This window comes from Falco punctatus, assembly GCF_963210335.1.
Source record: "Falco punctatus genome assembly, chromosome: 6".
NCBI lineage: Eukaryota > Metazoa > Chordata > Aves > Falconiformes > Falconidae > Falco > Falco punctatus.
In genome coordinates, this window is record NC_137585.1 from 45,174,382 (window position 1) to 45,193,069 (window position 18,688).

At 41.9% G+C, this 18,688-nt stretch overlaps 1 long non-coding RNA gene across 1 annotated transcript; it reads right to left on the reverse strand.

Annotated features, from left to right (window-relative positions):
* Positions 1-687: 687 nt before the first annotated feature.
* Positions 688-18,277, reverse strand: LOC308065945. The gene is made up of 2 exons (XR_013928983.1): positions 7,057-18,277; positions 688-6,466 (listed from the first exon to the last, which is right to left on the reverse strand). It is a non-coding gene; the product is annotated as an uncharacterized lncRNA (long non-coding RNA).
* Between the last annotated feature and the right edge of the window lie 411 nt (positions 18,278-18,688).

Genomic DNA, 18,688 nt, shown 5'->3' on the forward strand with positions numbered 1-18,688 from the left:
CCCTAAGATTCAGGTGTTGCAATGCTTAAATTACAGCTATGGGGTTCTTAGAGTACCCCAAAGCTCAGTGCTTGGTACCTTGGCTTTTTATGTATTAGGAGGGTTCAAGAACTTGGAATGAGTTTCATAGCAATCTTCCCCTCCTGATGAGCCACAAACTGTCTAAAGTCACCAACTGAATGTGGCTTTTCATAAGGCAACCCCCTTGGGATCTCTCATGACAGACAGTTGGAAATCTGGCTCTACACCTCAAGGCCAGAACTTTTGCTTTCTCAGAACGCAGGGCTGAGCCATTTGCCCTGAGGGTAGACCCTGATGTCCATATCTTTCAAAAGCTGTATTAGATAACTCACCTCCGTGTACATTTTTTATTTGTTTTCTCATAACAACAGGAATACTGCTGCTGCCTTCTTCCACTATTGACCTCTGCACTTTTTTCTGGACCTACAAAAGTTTGAGTCCATCCATTTATTTTGAAAACATAAGCATTTTAAGGTAGATGAAAAGTTTGAAATCCACACCTATGGAGAAATGTGGTGGGCAGGGATTTCTGATACAACTCCAGGGCCCTCTGACCAACCAGCAGTAAATAATTAACCTTGCTGACTTGTCTTGTCTTGCCTGAGATACTATCATTTCAGGGCATCAGGATTGCTTGTCTTTCCACTCTTTCCTTTCATCACAATATTCTTTCCTTTTTTTTTTGTGATCTTTGTCAGTTGTGACTCAGCATGGCTCTTGGCACCCACCCTTTCCCCTGCCCTTCTGAGCCATAAGCTGTCTCCATGTTCCTCCTCAGCATACTCACTCTTATATCACCCTTTGTGACCCTTTTCTCTTATAGTTTAAGCCCATTTATCACACTTGTGCAACACCAGGTATCTTCAGAGAAAGTCTGGTCATGAAGCAATGTATGATTTGTTGGGACTGATCCATGATTTCCAGGAACAGACCCTCAATCAGTTTCCCTGTATGCAAACTTCATTCCTCCTCCAAAAATCCTTCAATAAAAATTATGACTGACAAGTATTGTACAAATATTTTCAAGCTTGTTTTGGCAAAACCATGTTAGTTTGCTGGTCTTCAAAGAGCTTTACTCACGTGCAATAATGCCACTTAATCACAGTATGATAGGTGGGAATTCCAGCCCATGCTGGTCAGCTCAGATGAAGCTTGGTAACTGGAGAGCCACCAGCACTCAGCACAAGCACGCCTGCTTCATATTTCTTCTGACTTTCACTCATATTTTTTGTGTGAGGGTTTTTCCTTCCGCCAAACTTCTGAAATCAATCTACCTCTTCCCCAAAAAAAGCTTTAGGTAACGACATACTGCCTTCTTATATTGGGGGCATTTTACAGTTTTGTGGTGCTACGCTACAACAATGCTCTCTCAGCTTCTACCCGCTAAGGTATTTGACAGTAACACCAGCTTTTTTGTTATTCGTAATGTCATTACTTTGCTTCTGAGTGCCTAAAGTCAAACACAGAGAAAAGGTGACTTAATTTGCCATTGAAGTATCACTGTATATTAACATAATATATAATTTAACATTAACTCTATGTGTGCATTTTGTTTGCAGCCAGGTGACTTGCCATCATTTTTTCCTGGACCAAACCACTGTGCTTCTGACACGTGTGTACTGTGCTACTGAGCTGTGTACCTCCCAGAGTGAAATCCTGGATAAATATGTGGAATCTCCCAGTTCTGCCTGAACAAGATTTGTGCTCAGTGAAAGGGCATGTCTGGTGAAAGACCAATGGCAGCCAAAGTGGAAGGGCCAGTTTATATCATCTCCCTTAAAAACTATTACAAATTTCTTCTTCTCTGTCCTTCTTTCCCAGTATTTGACTAATGAACCAAAAGCACTGAAATGAAATATGTTCCTTGTCTTGTCCTCTGTCATTGTAGTCTAATTCCCTCTTCTTTAGCCACAAAAATTACCTGCTACCATGTTATAAACCTTTACAGTGTGCAAAAGTGCAAAAAACCAGAACCTAAAGTGCTTTTGTCCTCCATTCTTTCTCCAGTGGTGTCTTCCTTCAGCAGCAACTTGTATTGGGAAAGACTTTTTCTCCCTTGTCCTATGTGCCACTTTTGCAAGAATTCAACAGCTCCTCCCCTACTGCTGCTCCACATCTCTGAGATACAATCTTCATATGGGTTTTATGCTTCCTCAGCCTACTGGCCGGTTCCCTCAAACGCCATGCTCAGTGTCGTCTCCACTGAAGGCAGGAGAAGAACTATTACAAAAGTGACATCTGAGCTTTTGGACTGATTTGTACGTAAAGTTGCGGGTTTTGTTCAGACAAATGATAACAATGCGGTCAGGTTGCTTCACTGTGTGCATTTTACAAGAGCAGTTTGAGCGATGCTCTGTAGCATGCCTAGTGTCAGCAGGCTCAAGTTTCACATATGGGGATGAAGATTTTTCTTTTTGTTTCTCTGGTGTTTACTAAATAATTCTGTCAGATGCAAAAATGAAAATGCATTGTAGAGCACAGTCTGCGCTTTAAATGCAGTGTGTTTGAAATGCCTCTAGCCAGCCTCATTTCTGAAGGCTCGAATGCAAAATGTTGCTATGGGAACAAAACCTTCTCTCCACCCAATCAGCTGAAGCAAGAGGTGTTTTTTTTAAAAATAATGAGATTGTCTATATCTGCTCTTCACCTAATCAGTCAGCACAAGACAGAGAACAACAATTTTCACAATCAAACAGTGGGAAAATGTGACTCATTCACCGCCAAAAAAACCCTGTAAGCTTCTTAGGGATGGGAGATTGCCATCTTACTGTAGAACATGAACAGACAATAAGACAAATTGACAAATCAGTCCCATTTGGCAGTGGAATCAAGGAAAGAAATGGGTGTGAAACTGCTTGAATCTAACTAAATCTTGCTTTGGGAGAGAAAGCTTGAAAAGGTCCTCAAAGAATTTGGAAGAGGAATATTTGTAACAAAGGACAAGACTTAACATGATCATGTGATTGCCTCCTTTACCCTGCATGCATGTTGAGACTGGGTTTGTGCGGTGACTTTCTTTGCCATGAGCTGGTGCCATCTACTCCAAGACAGCAGCTCTGCTGCTCATCCCACCACAGGGGTGTCCAGGCTGCTCACACAAATGACAGCCTGGTAGCCTGCAAAAGCTGTGATCAACATTGGCTTCCCTCAGTGACCGGTGCGTACTGCTGCTCCACAGAAGCATGGACCAGCCCATCACCGAGCACCAGCTCCTCCAGGGAAAGGGGCTGTGGGCAGAGCTGCTCTCTGAGACAAGGCTCGTACCCTGCTCTGACAAGTCCTTCACAGTGGATTCTGCTTAGTCTCTGTCATTAATGTTTTAATTCAGTCAATGTTAAGTCAGAGACCTCTGTCCACAGCAAATTAAAAGTAACATAACCTAGCTTGATCCTCTCTTGTCTGGAATGATGCATTAGTCTTTTGGCTCCACTGAGGTTTAGCAACCTATTAAGCTACAGTAACCATATATTCAAGTCCTGCCTCTCGTCAGCCTATAAGCAAAAAAGATACTTCCCAAAATTAAAAAAAAAAAGGGAAAAGATCAGTGATTTTGGGGTATTTTTCAGACTGATTCTGCTTATTGATGGATAATTTTGTACACTGTCAGTTGAGGAGAAACTACTAAATCAAACTTTAATAATAATACCCTTTAAAAATGTTTTAGGATTTGACTAACACTTTCGTGAATTGGAATACAGTAAGTCTTTATTAATGAGTGATTGAACTGTCAGTCTTCACTCCTTCTTAGTCATTATAATGAATGAAAGCATACCCTTATCTGTCTCGGATTCTGTACACATGTCACATGCTGTCTCCTCCAGGAGCTGTCAATTTAAAGCTGTGAGATGGTCCATAGAAGACAGGAAGTAGCTGTCTGCTCATAAGGCCCATAATAAAAATAAAATAATACTATTATACAAAATAAAATGTGAGCATCATCCTCATTATTTTCTTCATATCAAATGTAGAAGAATGATCTGTGCTTTGTGGTTCTTACAGGTATGTGAAAAATTGTAGTGACATAAATTATTGAATTTCGGATCAGCCTACCTTCACGTCTAATATAAGAATTATTTAAACTTTTTTAAATTAGCTGCACATGATTCAATAGTAAAATTTAAAGCAGGAAAATTTCAATGGTCTGTGTTATGATAAGACCTCAGTGTTTCTCATGCAAGTCAGGGTGTTGTCAGACATGGTGCTAACTTCAAATGAGAAGGCAGATTCTAGGCTCAGTCCATTCTGCAGAGATATGAAGATCTTCTGTCGCTGTGGGAAGTGCAAATCCTGGGATGGGCAACACAGGACAGATACACAGCTTCGTTCATGAGTACAACATAAACAGCCAGAGAAGCGGATGAGTTTCCTTAGCAGGCTTCAGCCCAAAATGCTGGGATATCACCAAGTTTGAGCGAGTGGCTATTATTAAGAGACCTGACTTGAGGAGGGCTTTGACCACTGGAGTGCTCAGCATGCAGGGGACCAAACAGGGCTGCTGCCTCAGTTATATTCCGTGTTGACCTGAGGAGATGCCCAGTACTGCAGTGTATGAATCATAACACCTTAGAAAGGAAAAGGGTCCTGCGGCCTTTTCTATGCATCACGGTTGTATAAGCTCAGTCACTCAGTTAGGAGTATGAGCTCTTGCTATTGCAGCTATCGTAATTTTAAAAAATATGGGTACAATAAGGAAACTATTTGGTATAAGACAGTTATACCAGGATGGTGAATATTGATTTTAAGGACAAGTATTTCCAATGTAAGTAAGTACTTCCATTACCAGCATAACATGTTGTTACCATTGTGCCTATCCTTGGACTGTTCCATCAGTTCAGTTCTTACGCTGAACTTGTTCAGCTGCTGTAATACCTGCAGCATCACTGAAGGAAAGAGCATGTGGGGTACAGCAGAGCTGGAAAGGAAGCGGGAGCACAGCTTTAAAGCAGTTTTATTCTGGAGATGCTCATGTGGTGGACACGCAGCTTCGGTTCCTGCTGATGCATACCGGTTGTCTGGCCTCACCTGCAGAGGTGCTTTGATGACAATGGCAAATGGTACACCAGTAATTTGAATTTATTAGTGGTTTTTGTTTTATCATTTGCAATATTGCATCTTACTGTACTATTTTCAGCTGTCTTGCTGTTTGCACTTTTCAAGCTGCATTAAGCAACCTGAGCGGATCCTCTGTCCAGAACTGTCCTTGTCACTATTTCCTGGAAGCTGTCATTCAGAAAAGAGATACAATTAAAAAATACATATTTATTTACAGTGTCCTTTGTTCCTAGAAATCTGGAAGGTACATGTTGATTGATGATCAAGTGACTGTTCCTGTTGCTGCCTGTATGAATGCTTCCGTATGTATTTACATGAGGAATTTGATTGTAACTGTAAAAATGTAGTGTTGTTCCTCACTCGCAAAGCAAAAGAATTGTCCTTGCTAAACAGCATGCTACCATAATTGTGCTGTAACTTTGAACTCACTGCGAATTTAGCTGTTGTGTTCAGGATTATTAAAGAGCACTTCATGTTCTTGCTTTTCAGACAGCTACTCAGTTGGTCTTGCTGCTCCTACTGATTTGCCCAATAATTTTACATACACAGAGCCAAATCCTGCTATTATTTATGTACACCTGTGTTCCCATTGAAGGTAATCATAATACCAGGACAGCAGCTGATGGCATTGGCTGAGGCAGATACAAAGCTTCTCATGTTGGGTGTGAATTTAGGTTCTTGTTAGATCCTACAACACCTCAAGTCAGAATAAAATTGCCATATGTTAAACAGCAACATAATAGATTGTGCCTTTCCTCTGCCTGCAGAAGAGGGAAATAATACAATGTATTCATCCCAGCTTCTGTACTGAAGAACATGGCAACTTCTAACAGCTCCGTAACAGATGCCTCATGCATTCCTTAGTCATCATAAAGCAAATCATATATCCAAAACCATATGTCTGTGTTCACTTACCTATGAACTCAGAGCAAATGGCCATCAGCAAGCCGCAGGGAGAGCAGAGAAGTCCCAGGAGCACTAGCCAGACTGACTTAGCTAATGAAGTGTGCATAAACAGCAAACAGCCATCATCATAAATTATCCTCAAACTCCCCTTTCACATGCAGTCACCTCCTTGCATCTCATGCTTCTCAGACAACCTGTGACATCCACGGCCTGAATCCTGCAAATGACTAGACTGAGTAGGAAATGCGCTCTGTAAACATGCTGTTCATTATAGCTATTTTACCTACTGCCAGATGGATTGATTTGAAATGGTTTATTGCTTACTCATCCTTTTGCATATTGGAAGTAGATGAATTAGCAAACTGCCTAGTAGTCAGGAATCAAGTGCTTCAGGCCAGCAAATATTTTGAAACTGCCTTTTCTTTTCTGCTTCCATAAGCTGTTGCAGGGGAGTTGAAAATTTTACATGGAAAAATTTGCATCTGAGCTAATGAAAGATGAAAGAAATTGGCTTTGTTAAGTAAGCATCACTTTTAAAATTTAACTTGTACCTCAAGCCTATTCGGAGGAGAAATAAATACAAAAAAAATGTAGCTTAATAACTGGCTATGGTGTTGTTATTTTGATATATTTTGAACAACAGATAGACAGAGAGATCTAAATAGATAGATCTATCTAGATAGTAAAAAAACTCGTGGAATGTGAGAGAGTTGATACAAAAAAGATAACTTTCCCCAGAAAATAAAAGACAAGGGAGTAGTATTCATTCAGCGTCGCTATTTCAGCATTATCCTTTAGTCATGAGATCAAAATTCTTACAGTGATGGCATTAGTACCAGTTATTAGTAAAGGAAACATAGACCAAGCGAACCACATAAGCATGTATTTTCAAGCACATGAGTAAGCTCAGGGAGTAAAAGCCTACTGAAAATAACAAAATATTCCAGTCAGGTAGAACACACCAGAATTAATGGAAATACATTATCCTGTGGCTAAAGAAACAAGCTCAGCCAGCACTACACTCCAGCGTTTTAGTGGCACGATGGCAGGTAGCTACCCTGCTACTTATGAGATTACCTGAATGTAACTTTGCTGAACTCAGCACACCAAGCTGCATTCGTAGCAATTTCAGTAACTGCCATTCTGGTTCAAGCCTGTAGATTTTCTGAAAGGTATAAAAAAAGTTTGCATTTGGCTTTACCTGCTCTATAGATAAAGCAATTCTCCCCACAGCTGCTGTAAAAATAAACCTAGCCTTTCCCAGAGTTGGCTAACTCAGATACAGCACTGGTGCATCCAGGAAATATTTTGTATCCCTTAACTGCACTGACATTTGAGAGTGCCTGCCCTCTGGAAGGCTGCCTGGGCCGTACGTCTTCTATCAAACTGGGTTCTGACTTCAGTTTTGCATTCTGGCTAAGCTTACAGAATTCTTAACTTTGTTTAAATGATCAGATATTAGTCCTGGCTCAGGAAAGCGTTTAATAATAACCTTGAGTCCCTTAAGCACTTGCTTGAAGTGCTTAAAGTTTACTGTGTTGTTGAAATGATTTCTTGCGCTTACACCATACTAGATTGTCCTGAAATGACTTTCTGTCTTAGCATTGCTTTCCACCACTTCTGTAGAAGAAATGCAGTTTAGAAATGTTACTTTGCTGTATTCCTTCCCAATCCACTACCAATATCTTTACCACATGATGGGTATTCTGAGGAGCAGATCACCTCTCGTTACAAATTACCATACAGGGCACAGCTCTCAACAGTCCCAGCAGATGAGTGCATCTACACAAAACTATACATGTGGCATAACCTGGGGTATGTAAAGCACCATGGTCCACTTCAAAATCATAACAATGACATACTTTTGATAGCAGCAAGGACTTGGGAACATGGGAATTCAGAACTAATGGAGAAGAACTATTGCTCTGCTTCTCCCACTTTCTATACCTCTTAGTGGGTATTCACACGAGACAGTGCCTAGCTCAGCTGCTCGCAAGTTGTTTACCTCTACCTTGCCTATAGAAAGCTCCTTTTATGATGATGTAAATTTACTTAAAGTATGTAGCGTGAATATCCCCTCCACCCAACACCCTCCTCAAGCCAGCTGGAGCCAGTTCCCTTCCTACAGAACAGAGAAAAGACCTTTTTAAAAAATAGGAACAATAAAAGTATAAAGTAAAAATCTAGCAAAGAAAATATAACGTTTTCCAGAGCCATTTGGACATCAAATCAGCCCCTTAATTACCAAGTACAAATAAAGCTGTCAGGCCTCTACTGACAGTTTTTAAAAGTGATCTTTAGCACACAGCATGGAAAAAAATAAAACTTCAGTGTGTGGTGTCAGATCAAACAGTTTGTCTGCCATCAATTAGAAGGAAAGAATATATTAAATCCCAGGATGACATCTGGTATTTCAATCCAAAATTGGAATCTCTCAAACTTAAAAAGGCTTTCGTCAAGATAATCTCCATTTAAAGCTCAGTGATGTAAACTGTGACCAGATCAAAGACCACAAGCAGTAGCACACTCAGCAGTGAGATGCTTAAAAGGCAACTTTTATTTAGTTGGCATTTTCCTATCTTTTAACTCAAGGCAGTACGCTATGAGCGGTATATGGGCTGTGCAGAGCAAAATGGAAAGCCATGGATGGCTGCGTTGAATTAGTCAAGTACCATCATGTTAACTACCTCATAAAACACATCATGTGAAAATCAATTCCCATCACTGAGGTAGTTCTTATGTATTTTGGCTGTTGAATGGTAAATCAAATGCTAGAACTATAAGTTCAATATAAAATGTGTCTTGACATAGGATTTTTTTATTTTTTGTTTTTAGCAGTTACGCTACACAACCGACTGAGTTCTTGTCTTGAACAAATGTAAATAAATCATCTGTGGCAGCATGTATTAAACTGATTCAACTCTTGTAGTGTGGCAGGAGAAGGGAAGGGAAAGGCCATGTGCCTACTGCCATAGAAGAATGGCCATAGAAGGACATTACTTTCTGACTAGAAAAAAAAGATGGCATCTTGGACGGCATGGAGAACTGGTAATGATGAGGCAGCCTTCCGCCTCGTGGTTTGGCTTATTGTTTTCAATAGCCCAGCTGATATATGTAGATAAATACAAACACAGTTGCACAAGTGCTGGAAACAGGGAAGCCCTGTGGCCTTATGCACCCACCAAAATAGCCCTGGCTTTTTCCTCCCTACATGACCCCATCATATGCCCTGTTTCCTCTGCACACCCTAAATTCCACCCTGCTCTCAGTGCTCCCTGCCTGCCGTCACCCTGGCTCACACCCCGCGCTCACCGGCTAGCTGGGGCAGGGCAGGCAGCGCAAGTGGCTCTGACACTCACGCAAGCAGTCCAGCTCCAGGTGAACCATTAATTCTCCTTTTCTCCTTTAGCCAGGTGTCAGTATTTACAAAACTTGTCAGTACTTTGACATCCCACGTACCGGTACCTCTGGCTTTCTGCTTGGCACCATACCCTCGTTCAAAGGTTAGTGCCAGGTGTTGTATCTTCAAAGCAAAAAGCAACATTACATTGGTGCCAAATTCTTCATGGGGCTCACACGTTAGGAAGCCAATGATTTAGAGAGTACTGGTGTTGATATAAAATCCTAAAGTGTAGCAGTTATCACAGTGAGAAATAGGGGCAGTTTAAATTGGTTTCCTTCCGAAATTTCTGAATGACAGGGTGAATCAAGAGTAACAGAATCAAAATAAAGCTTGTGCCACTAAAGAAGTAAGGCCTAACACATCGGGTAAGATTTATAGAATGTGATATTTTAACACAGTTGGGGATTTTGACAAGCAACTTTAAAGTACTACATTTTCAGAGTCACCAAATGCTAAATTAGGAGCGCAGCTACAGCTGGTGTGAAGCCACCCTGTCAGTTTTGTGGTGGCACCACGTTATGGCTTGCTCAGTGGCTGCCTGGAGCAGCCTTACTGGGGTTTTCAGCCCTGGTCCAGTCTGTGATGTGAGTGCAATGCTCCCCTGTGAGTCAGCAAAGCCTTCTGCAGGGTTATTTTTCACTAAATATATAAACAAGGTGTAATTTTAGCATTAGCTGCTTCCTACATTCTGGCTTTGCTACAGCCTTGCAACACAGAAAAAATATGCCTGCAGGTGCCTGAAGTTTCTGATGCTAGTCAGAAGTAAATACACTGAAAGAATTAGCACAAAACATATGCAAGAGGAAAAAAACCTTCCTCTTCTTAAATGAAACCTAACAACACAGGAATAGTCAGAGGAAGCAGAATCTAATGAGATTCCTGGCTTTGATTTTTTTGTTTCATTTTAATTGTAATTTCCCATTTGTCTGTATGATTCTAAACTGATGGTAATCAGGGTGATGCAGGGAACATAGCCCCAGCATAGCTCTTGAGTCTGTAGAAAATAGAGAAAACTGGGAACAGTAGGAGACTAAAAGCAGAGTGAGTTTCCATCTTTCCTTAACAGCCCCCTGCTCTGACTATACCTCCCCCAATAAAAAACACCAGATAGAGCAGTGTGAGTCATCAGTCATTTTAAAACCTGAATTATCCTGTGAGGAGGTTATTATCAGCTGAAATGATCAAGAGTCATCAGAGAGAGGTGGTAAAAGAATGCTGCTGCGTGCCCTGTTTTCCCCACAGCTGTTAGCCTTGTTGTGCCTCTGAGAGAGCGGGTTCCCTGGTCCTTAGGTTCCCCTGAGTGGAGAAACGAGGTGTGCAAGCACTCGTCTTTTTGCCATTGACTCTAAAGGTCAGGCAGTTCCTGTGAAGGAGGTTTGCACACCAGCTGTGATGCTAAGGTCAATACAGAAGTACATGAAAGGCCAAATATTGCAGGAGGGCAGGTGCTTCAGAATTGCATAGTGAAAGTGCTAATAATATAAAACAGCTTAATTATTTTTTTTTTTTCAATCTGGAAAAAAATAGGATTCATATAATTTGTATCAATTAGAATTTGTTCTTTGATCATCAGGAACTGAAGATATGTAGGATGAGTGTTACTAACCTGGCATGTTTAGACGCCAGTGAAACCCTGGAGTGGCAGGAGAGTTGGCTAAGGATCCTTCTTTTTGATTGACCTTGATTTTTGAAGGTACTGGGGAAATTCCAGGGGACTGGAAGAATACTTATGCTGTGCTAGTATATAAAATGTTGAAGTGACTTAACTGAAATAAATATACCCTAGCAGTGACCAAGAGTGTGGAAAAACCATACTGGTAGAGACCACAGTGGGTAATGATATGCCAAGAATTAATGGTAGGCACAGAGTGTCAATTGTTATGAATTTTCTGAGACTTGCCAAAGAAATCTTATTTCATCATTTCAGATTACAGGTTTGTACAGGTAAATGTGGAGAAGTAACACCCCTAGATGATTTCAAGGAGTTTAATTTGTTACTGTGTAAAACCTGATGAAAAGTTAGCAATATGACATGTCAGTAAAGCACTTGCTAAGTGGTTTAAGAACGGGCTAATTCAGCAGTTCTCGTGAATGTATGTTTTTATTTAGCTCTTCCGCCTGTATCTCAAGTATATGTCCCATCCTGTTGTCCCTTTCGGTGTTTGCTAACATCTAACTCAGCAACTCCTAATCTAGAGGGATGCAGCTGAGAGTGGAGCCAGAGCTGCACCCAGCAGGACGTGGGCGAGATGGGAAGGGCAGGGTAGAGGGAAGGTCTGGAGCCCATGGCGAGCAATACTTGGGCCTGGGGGTGCTGCAAAGTGCCGAACGACAGCCAAGCTTCTCAGATGGGACCTGCTCACCTACTGCCTTTGGGACAACATAAAGTGAGCTCCCTGCACAATCCTGCAGCAAACACACACACACAAAAAAAGAGTCTAGTACATCCTTGACTCCTTGCTGCAGGCATGAGGGGAATAAAGCAAGAAGGAGGAGAAAGAAGGTTTTTTGTGTTTGTTCTTTTTACATGTTGTATACAGGATTGGTATGGTAGGTAATTCTTATTCTGAAAAGGCTGATGAAAAATCAGGGAGGGTAGAGAACCACAAAAATTGCAACGGAAAAGTGCTTTTCATGGAGAGATGGAGAGTTCAATCTGTTTAGCTAGTCAACAAGAAAAGTGAGAGCTGACTTGATTTCAGTGTAGAAGTGCTTTCCCAGGCAGAAAATACTGGGTAGTCATCACTTCTCTCAGCTTGCAGAGAAAGACAACAACAGGATCCAGTGGCTGAAAGCTGGAGCCAGACAAATTCAATTAGAAATTAGGCCCAGCTTTGTAACTGTGGAGGCAAGTGCTCATTACAACACGTAACCAAGGAGAGAGAGTTCCACAGGGCAACGCGGGATGCTTTGCAAGATGATGTGTTTTATCCAAGCCTGAGATGTTTGACTCAACTTTGAGAAACATAAATGCAAGTTAGTAATTTCTAAGAGGAGAGATTAAATGGTCAAATGCCTACTTTAAAAACAAAAAAACCTCTTCAGTTCATTTTGCTGGGATCATGAATGTCTGTCAGACTAGGAGAGCAAGGGGAGATCTTTCCAGTCTCTGTGGGCTAACAAAAGAGCCACTCATACTTGAAAGGAAAATGGCCAAGAATGATTTGCTGCCTGAACAAAATGGAAATCTCATCTCTCGCTCAGTTCCTTCATAGTGGTAAGTAAGCATATACCTTTCCTGTTAGTTAGGATGTCTGGGTGAAGAAAATGTGAGACCAACTTTGATTAGATTGGCGATTGGATTGATGCAATTTCATTAAGTACTCATCTTTGTCAGCGATGAGCACAGCATTAACACCCAGAAGGGCAACCTTGCAAGATTAGACAGGGGAGGAGAGAGGCAGACAGCTACCAGCATGAGAAGGGAGGGCAGGGTCTGATGCAGGGAGTTGGGGGGGGGGGGGAGAGGCACAACCCCACTTGGCTGTGGAGGGGGGGAGATACACAGGAGGCAGTGCGCAGACCTGCAGGGCCACCCCCTAGAGCAAGGCAGCACAGCAGGGCACCTGTCTTGGACGGGAGGGGTGTTGGTCCATAACATGCAGAAAGTGGCAGGGAAGCTGGAAAGATGTGCAGATGTGCCTCAGAGCAAAAACATACGAGCCCATCGACTGCTTCAAGAGAAGCAAAACTATTATCTGCAGAGTTTCCCCCTGCTTTCTTCTCAGAAGTGATTACAACTACAAAATCTGTTTGCGCTATCAGCCTCCCACTGCCTGCTACAATCATCGCTGTAAAAGCACTGTGTCCTGCTGTGGAGAAGCCAAGCTGCAGGGAAGCTCCTGGATCTCACCAGCTATTGCCACAGTGCTCTTGACAGCGTGGGGCTTCACAGAAAAAAATTGAACAAACAAGCAAGTGAAAAGCTTTTCTGTGCCGTTAAACGCTGCCCTAAAATGTAGAGACAAAACATGTATGCGCCCCATGGGCTTGGGCTGTCCTGACCCGCTGTGGCATGGCTTTTGGGGAATAAATGAAGAGAAGTGGGAGTTCCAGGCAATGCTGGAGGTGAGAATAGGTGCCCTATAGGCTAAATGTATAGCAAAGCTAAATAGCTACCAAAAGACAATTAAAGGCTCAAGCAACTCAAGTGACAAGCACAAATATTCCCTGTATAACATGTATGTATAAAGGTACATGTGTCTATTAACCCTATTTAGGAGGTTAGTGTCTCTCTCAGAATTATTAATTAAAATAACAAACTATTCTTATTTTAGTATTATTTTAATTCATACACAGGGGAAGGACAGGAAGGAGGACAAGACAGTCCTACAAATTCACTCACAGCTTCTTAACACTGGCAAGCTGCTCAGGAAAGATATTGTCTAGATGCCTGTGAAACATCGTCTTCTCTGAAAGATTTGTGTGCATTATAATGTACAATTGGCAACTTTTAAACACTTGATTCTAGGCAGCATATGGCGGGTGATAGAAGTTGTTTGTTTCCTTGATATCTTTCTGCATCGAGATGCAATTTTGTTAATCACAGAGCATATAGTTAATTATACTGTCAAATTATGTGTTGTGACATGAGGGCATTCATTTTGCCCAGTGTGGTGTTAGATAAATGGACAAAAGATTTGCTGCCACAATCAGGCCTGAACGGTCAGTTATGGCTTGTGTTTTCCTATTGCTGAGTAACAGGAGCAATTACAATCCCGACTAATAGGAACTACAAGTACAGTTGATAACCCACTTGGGCTTTAGAAGAAACAGAAGTTTACTCAATGTAATTTTACAAGTGTTACAGAACAGATTAATTGCTGCCCGCCACTTTTCTTTTGCAGGTATGTAATTGTGCTCACAGGTTGGGTTTGGAGCATCTGGCCTGTGCTTGGCTGTGATGGAATGTTCACTGTTTCTGCTTTTTGGAAACACGTTTGTGCTTTTCTTTAGCTGCCAGAAACAGGCTCACAGCCGTAGCACGGGTGATAGGGCTGCTGGCAGTCCTTAGTAGCTGTGGTAAGGCTGTAGCTGTAAGGTGGTTGTTATGGTGTGGGTTACACAGCAATTACTTACCGTGCTTTCTTTTGTAAGCAGCAGTGGTTAAGTAGCAAACAGCAGAGATGACTGTGTTTCAGAGAAGTTTTCCAGCTCTGAGGATGAAGGCTGTTATTAGCACAGAGTCAATAGACACTCTCATGATTGTTTGGATCCAAGCGAGTGGCTGGCACCTTGCCAGGAGGACAGATTTGTGGGGTGGAAGGGCAGCCACCTCCCAACGACGTGCACACTGCAGGGGAGTTGTTGCTGCGGATTTGTGTGAGCACAGCAGGGACAGCACGCGCAGACCCAGGTCCAATGGGTAATATGGTTCCCCAGTCACCACGCAAATCTGGATGTTAGGTTTGAGATTAATCTCTGCCACCTCGGTTTTGTTTCTTACAGATGTCAATGGCCATAGGTTACTGCAGAACAGCGGAGCACTCTGCCACGGTGCTGAGCAGAGGCCGATGCTGAGGAGCCCCTTCCTGGTGCACGCACGCAGCTGCTTGGAGCCAGCTCTGCGTCCCCAGCTCTGGGTCCCCAGCCCTGCGCTGCCAGGTACCCACCTACCTCCCTACCTACTGCAAGCTTTGCAACCCACTTTGATGAGTGCGAAAAAGAAGCCATGCTTAATTTAATTCTTCATTCTTCATGGGTTACATCAAATGCAGCCAGTTATCAGCTCTGATAATTGGTTACAGCAAGTAACAGTTGGGTGCTGAATTAATTCTTGCCCTCTCCAGCTCTGTACTTCCCAAAGTGTCAGAAGACACGTTGCTATTTACTGCACAGTTAGAAATTATCCTGCCAGGACACATTGGCTTCGGTTGCTGCTTTTCAAAAGCTAAACTTCAATGGCCAAATCAAGCTTTAAAAGCCTAAAGACTATTCGAGGTGTAAGGAATTTTTTTGAAGAAGAAAACCCATCAGAAATAATTTGAAGTCCATCATTTGAAGTCCATTAGAAATAATTTGATACTGATGGAACACAAATTAACATTTCCTGTGGAGTATTTACAGCAACAGCGCTGCAGGACAGAGAGCCTCAAACTGAAAAAGCTTATTTATAAAAATGAAACCAGATCCTGCTGGAGGGGAATGCAAATTAAATAGCATGTGTTAAAGGAAAGTGAGGTAGATTTTAATCTAATAGCTAAAAAACAATCTAAAAAAATTTTAAAAAGTATTAGTAACTTCAGATTGAGCTCTTTCAGACAGCGTAAGATTGAGTCCTGACCTGCAGCCCATGGCTTATATCTCAACCCTGCATCTGAGTCAGCGTCAGCCCTGTATGACTCTGCCATGGCCTTCAGTTCCCACAGGTGATACTGAGTTAGTGAAGAAAGCTTTTTCTAAGGCAGAAGTAAGGCCAGATATTCCTTACACTGTTCTTTTTTCAAACGAGTAAAAAGTTTGAATTTTTACACTTTAATATGAGAAATCTGAATCTTGCTTTACTCTTTGTGATTTCATATCTTGCTCGTTAAATATACAAATGTGAGTTGGCAGCTCAAAATATACGCTCCCTCTCTGTGAGGCTCATTTTAGTGGCAGGGCTTTTCTCCTCCATTTTAATAATAATTCACAGAAAATTGCAAATTCTTGAATGGAGAGACACATATTCCGACTGCCTGGCCAGCCCCCAGCTGGAGAGATCTCTGAAGCCACCATGACTTGCAGGTACAGGGCAGAGCTCCTGGTGTCACCTGCACTCCTCCCATCTGTGAGGCAGAAGAAAGAGAGCATAGCTCCCTCATCGGCTTCAGTTTCTATTTTCAGACTTGCTCTTCTGCATAGATTCACAGTATTAATGGGATCTCTGGGGCACAGACATCCAGAAATTAAGCTCTGACGTACCCAGAAGGCCAAGTGTGTTGCCAGGAGTCGGCACCTGATTTAGACCCACAGGGACAAGGCTCAGTTTGAGATGCGGAGGCGACCTCCCCTGCCACAGGCAGAGAGGTCTCTGTCTCAGGGCAGCTTTGTGCGACGTGGCCTGAGGCACCCTAGGCTGGGTCCCAGAGAGACGTGAAGGTCAGACTGGAGATGTTCAAGGTCACTGAGATGTGCCAAATAACAGAGAATGCCTCAACTGTGCCAACAATGGTCTTGCTGCTGTGTTACGGGCAAGTGAGGGGCACCCAGGGTTCATGCTGCAAAACCCTCGCACCTAGCTCTTTTCTTTGGAAAGTAAAGCCACTCCGTGCAATCCCTGACAGCCAGGGTAAATAAATCTTTCCTCTTTTTTAACACAGCTGCCTCAAATTAAAACACACTACGGTTTTCTTGTTTCCCCTGGCCATTGTTTTGCTGCAAGACATGAGGGAATCATGACAGGGACAGATATTGCTGAATTCGGTTTTGCCTCACTGAATTTTTATGGATGGTTACCCTCAAAAAACAAACTATTAATAGGCCTGTGTCTGAATGCTCAACCACATGAGACTTCATCTGTTACACTCGAGCTGTGTTTTGATGGATTGCTATTCCAACAACTAAAAATCCTTCGGGCTATGAAGGATATAAAATAGTCCTAGAACCACTTGCCTTAAAACTAGTATTTAAGATGTTCATCACAGGGGAAAACTTAGTCCATTAGAGGAGTGGGAAAGAAATTACACTGTGGGCAAAGAGAAAGAACTATATACAATATTCTACAAATATAAATCAATGTAAAACAGATGTCTCTTGAGCTGTAATTTGCTTAAGTGATCCTAACAGTAGTACAGATTGTTTAAATGGATTTTGTAAGCGCTGTTGTTATTACAGTGATGATATTACACTAAGCTATTAATGTAGTTTTTGGTGGGTAATTTACATAAAGAAAAATATAAGACTCCTTAAATTATAGTTTGTCGCATATCCTTAATGGGGACAAATTTCAAAACAATTTAGAATTTAGAAGCAATTTGTGAAGCTCTCCCATAATCATTGCTCCTCTAAACACCCACTTAAAAATTAGCCAGTAACCCTTATTTTTGTTCTTGTGCACACAGACAAAAATATTTGGTTGCAACATCAAAATCAATCTCTTCTGCCTTATCAGGTTTGCAGTGCAGGATGAACTGATCTAAATGAAGTGACTCAGGATTTTAATTAATAAAAAAGAAACATTGATGTGAACATGTTTTTAACTTGTATTACGTATCTTTATAATTTCATTAAGAAAGTTTAGCATAATTTGTTGGAAACTTTGTAAGGCAAATTGCCAACTAAATATAGTCTTTATACTAAATTTGGTATTTATTTTTCCTGCTAAAAGTGTATCCATGCACATTTGTGTGTACGCATATTGCTTAGCACACATTCTTGTTCTAATTTTTTTTTAACCCTGTTGATACTTAATAGGGGGAAAATTGTGAGTCAAAACTTCTAACTAAAATGTATAGAGAAAATGATAAATGTACATCTTAAAGTCCTTTGTCAAAAACCAAACCATCTTATAGGTGATTATTACATATATAAATTTTGAAGGCACTGTTTTTTTTCCTCAAAAGCCTTTTTTGTATTCTGCCCTTTGTGTTTGTCACATATGAACAAAGCTAAGAGTGCCTGCAAAATTCATGAGTCTGGGAAATGACATTGACATTACGTGGGTTCAAGTGACTTGAAGACATGAGTAAATGAAATGGCCAGACCTGGTTTTGGCTCTTCAGCCAAGGGAAGTCTCTAGGGGCTCGGAGATCATCTGTGGGCTGTGCTCCTGCTGGCAGCTGAGAATGGCACGCAAAGCCAAGCCCTCCCCTTCCTGGACCCTATGCTGGAATTTGGGTGGAAGCAAGAGCCACCATTAGCTCCAACACATGGGCCCTGCTCTGCTTGGGAACCGGAGAGTGCTGTTCGATGCTCAGCAGGGTACTTTCCCGCTGACATGTACGGCTCTGATCAATTCCACTGAGATAGACTTCCTCCAGCATAATCCAGTATTTACTGTGGGATTTGCATGAGGAACCTGAATGCCATTTAAAGGCCGCTGCTTCCTCCCCCCTCTCTCCCCTAACCTCGAAGTACCTGCTTGTGTGCATCCCTTGCAAACACTGCAGGAAGGATGAGGTTTAACCTCTTAGCAAAGCAAGGATCTGTTCCCTCTCTCCCCCTCGGCTGCCAGCAGAATAAGCCCCACAACTAGGAACTCAAAGGTTTCACTCTGAACGCACCACAGCTGTGGAAAATACACACCCCGGCTTTCTGGACTGATGACTTCCAACAGTATCCTATAAGATAATCCTTGTAATTCCCACTCAAGACTGCTTCCCAGCA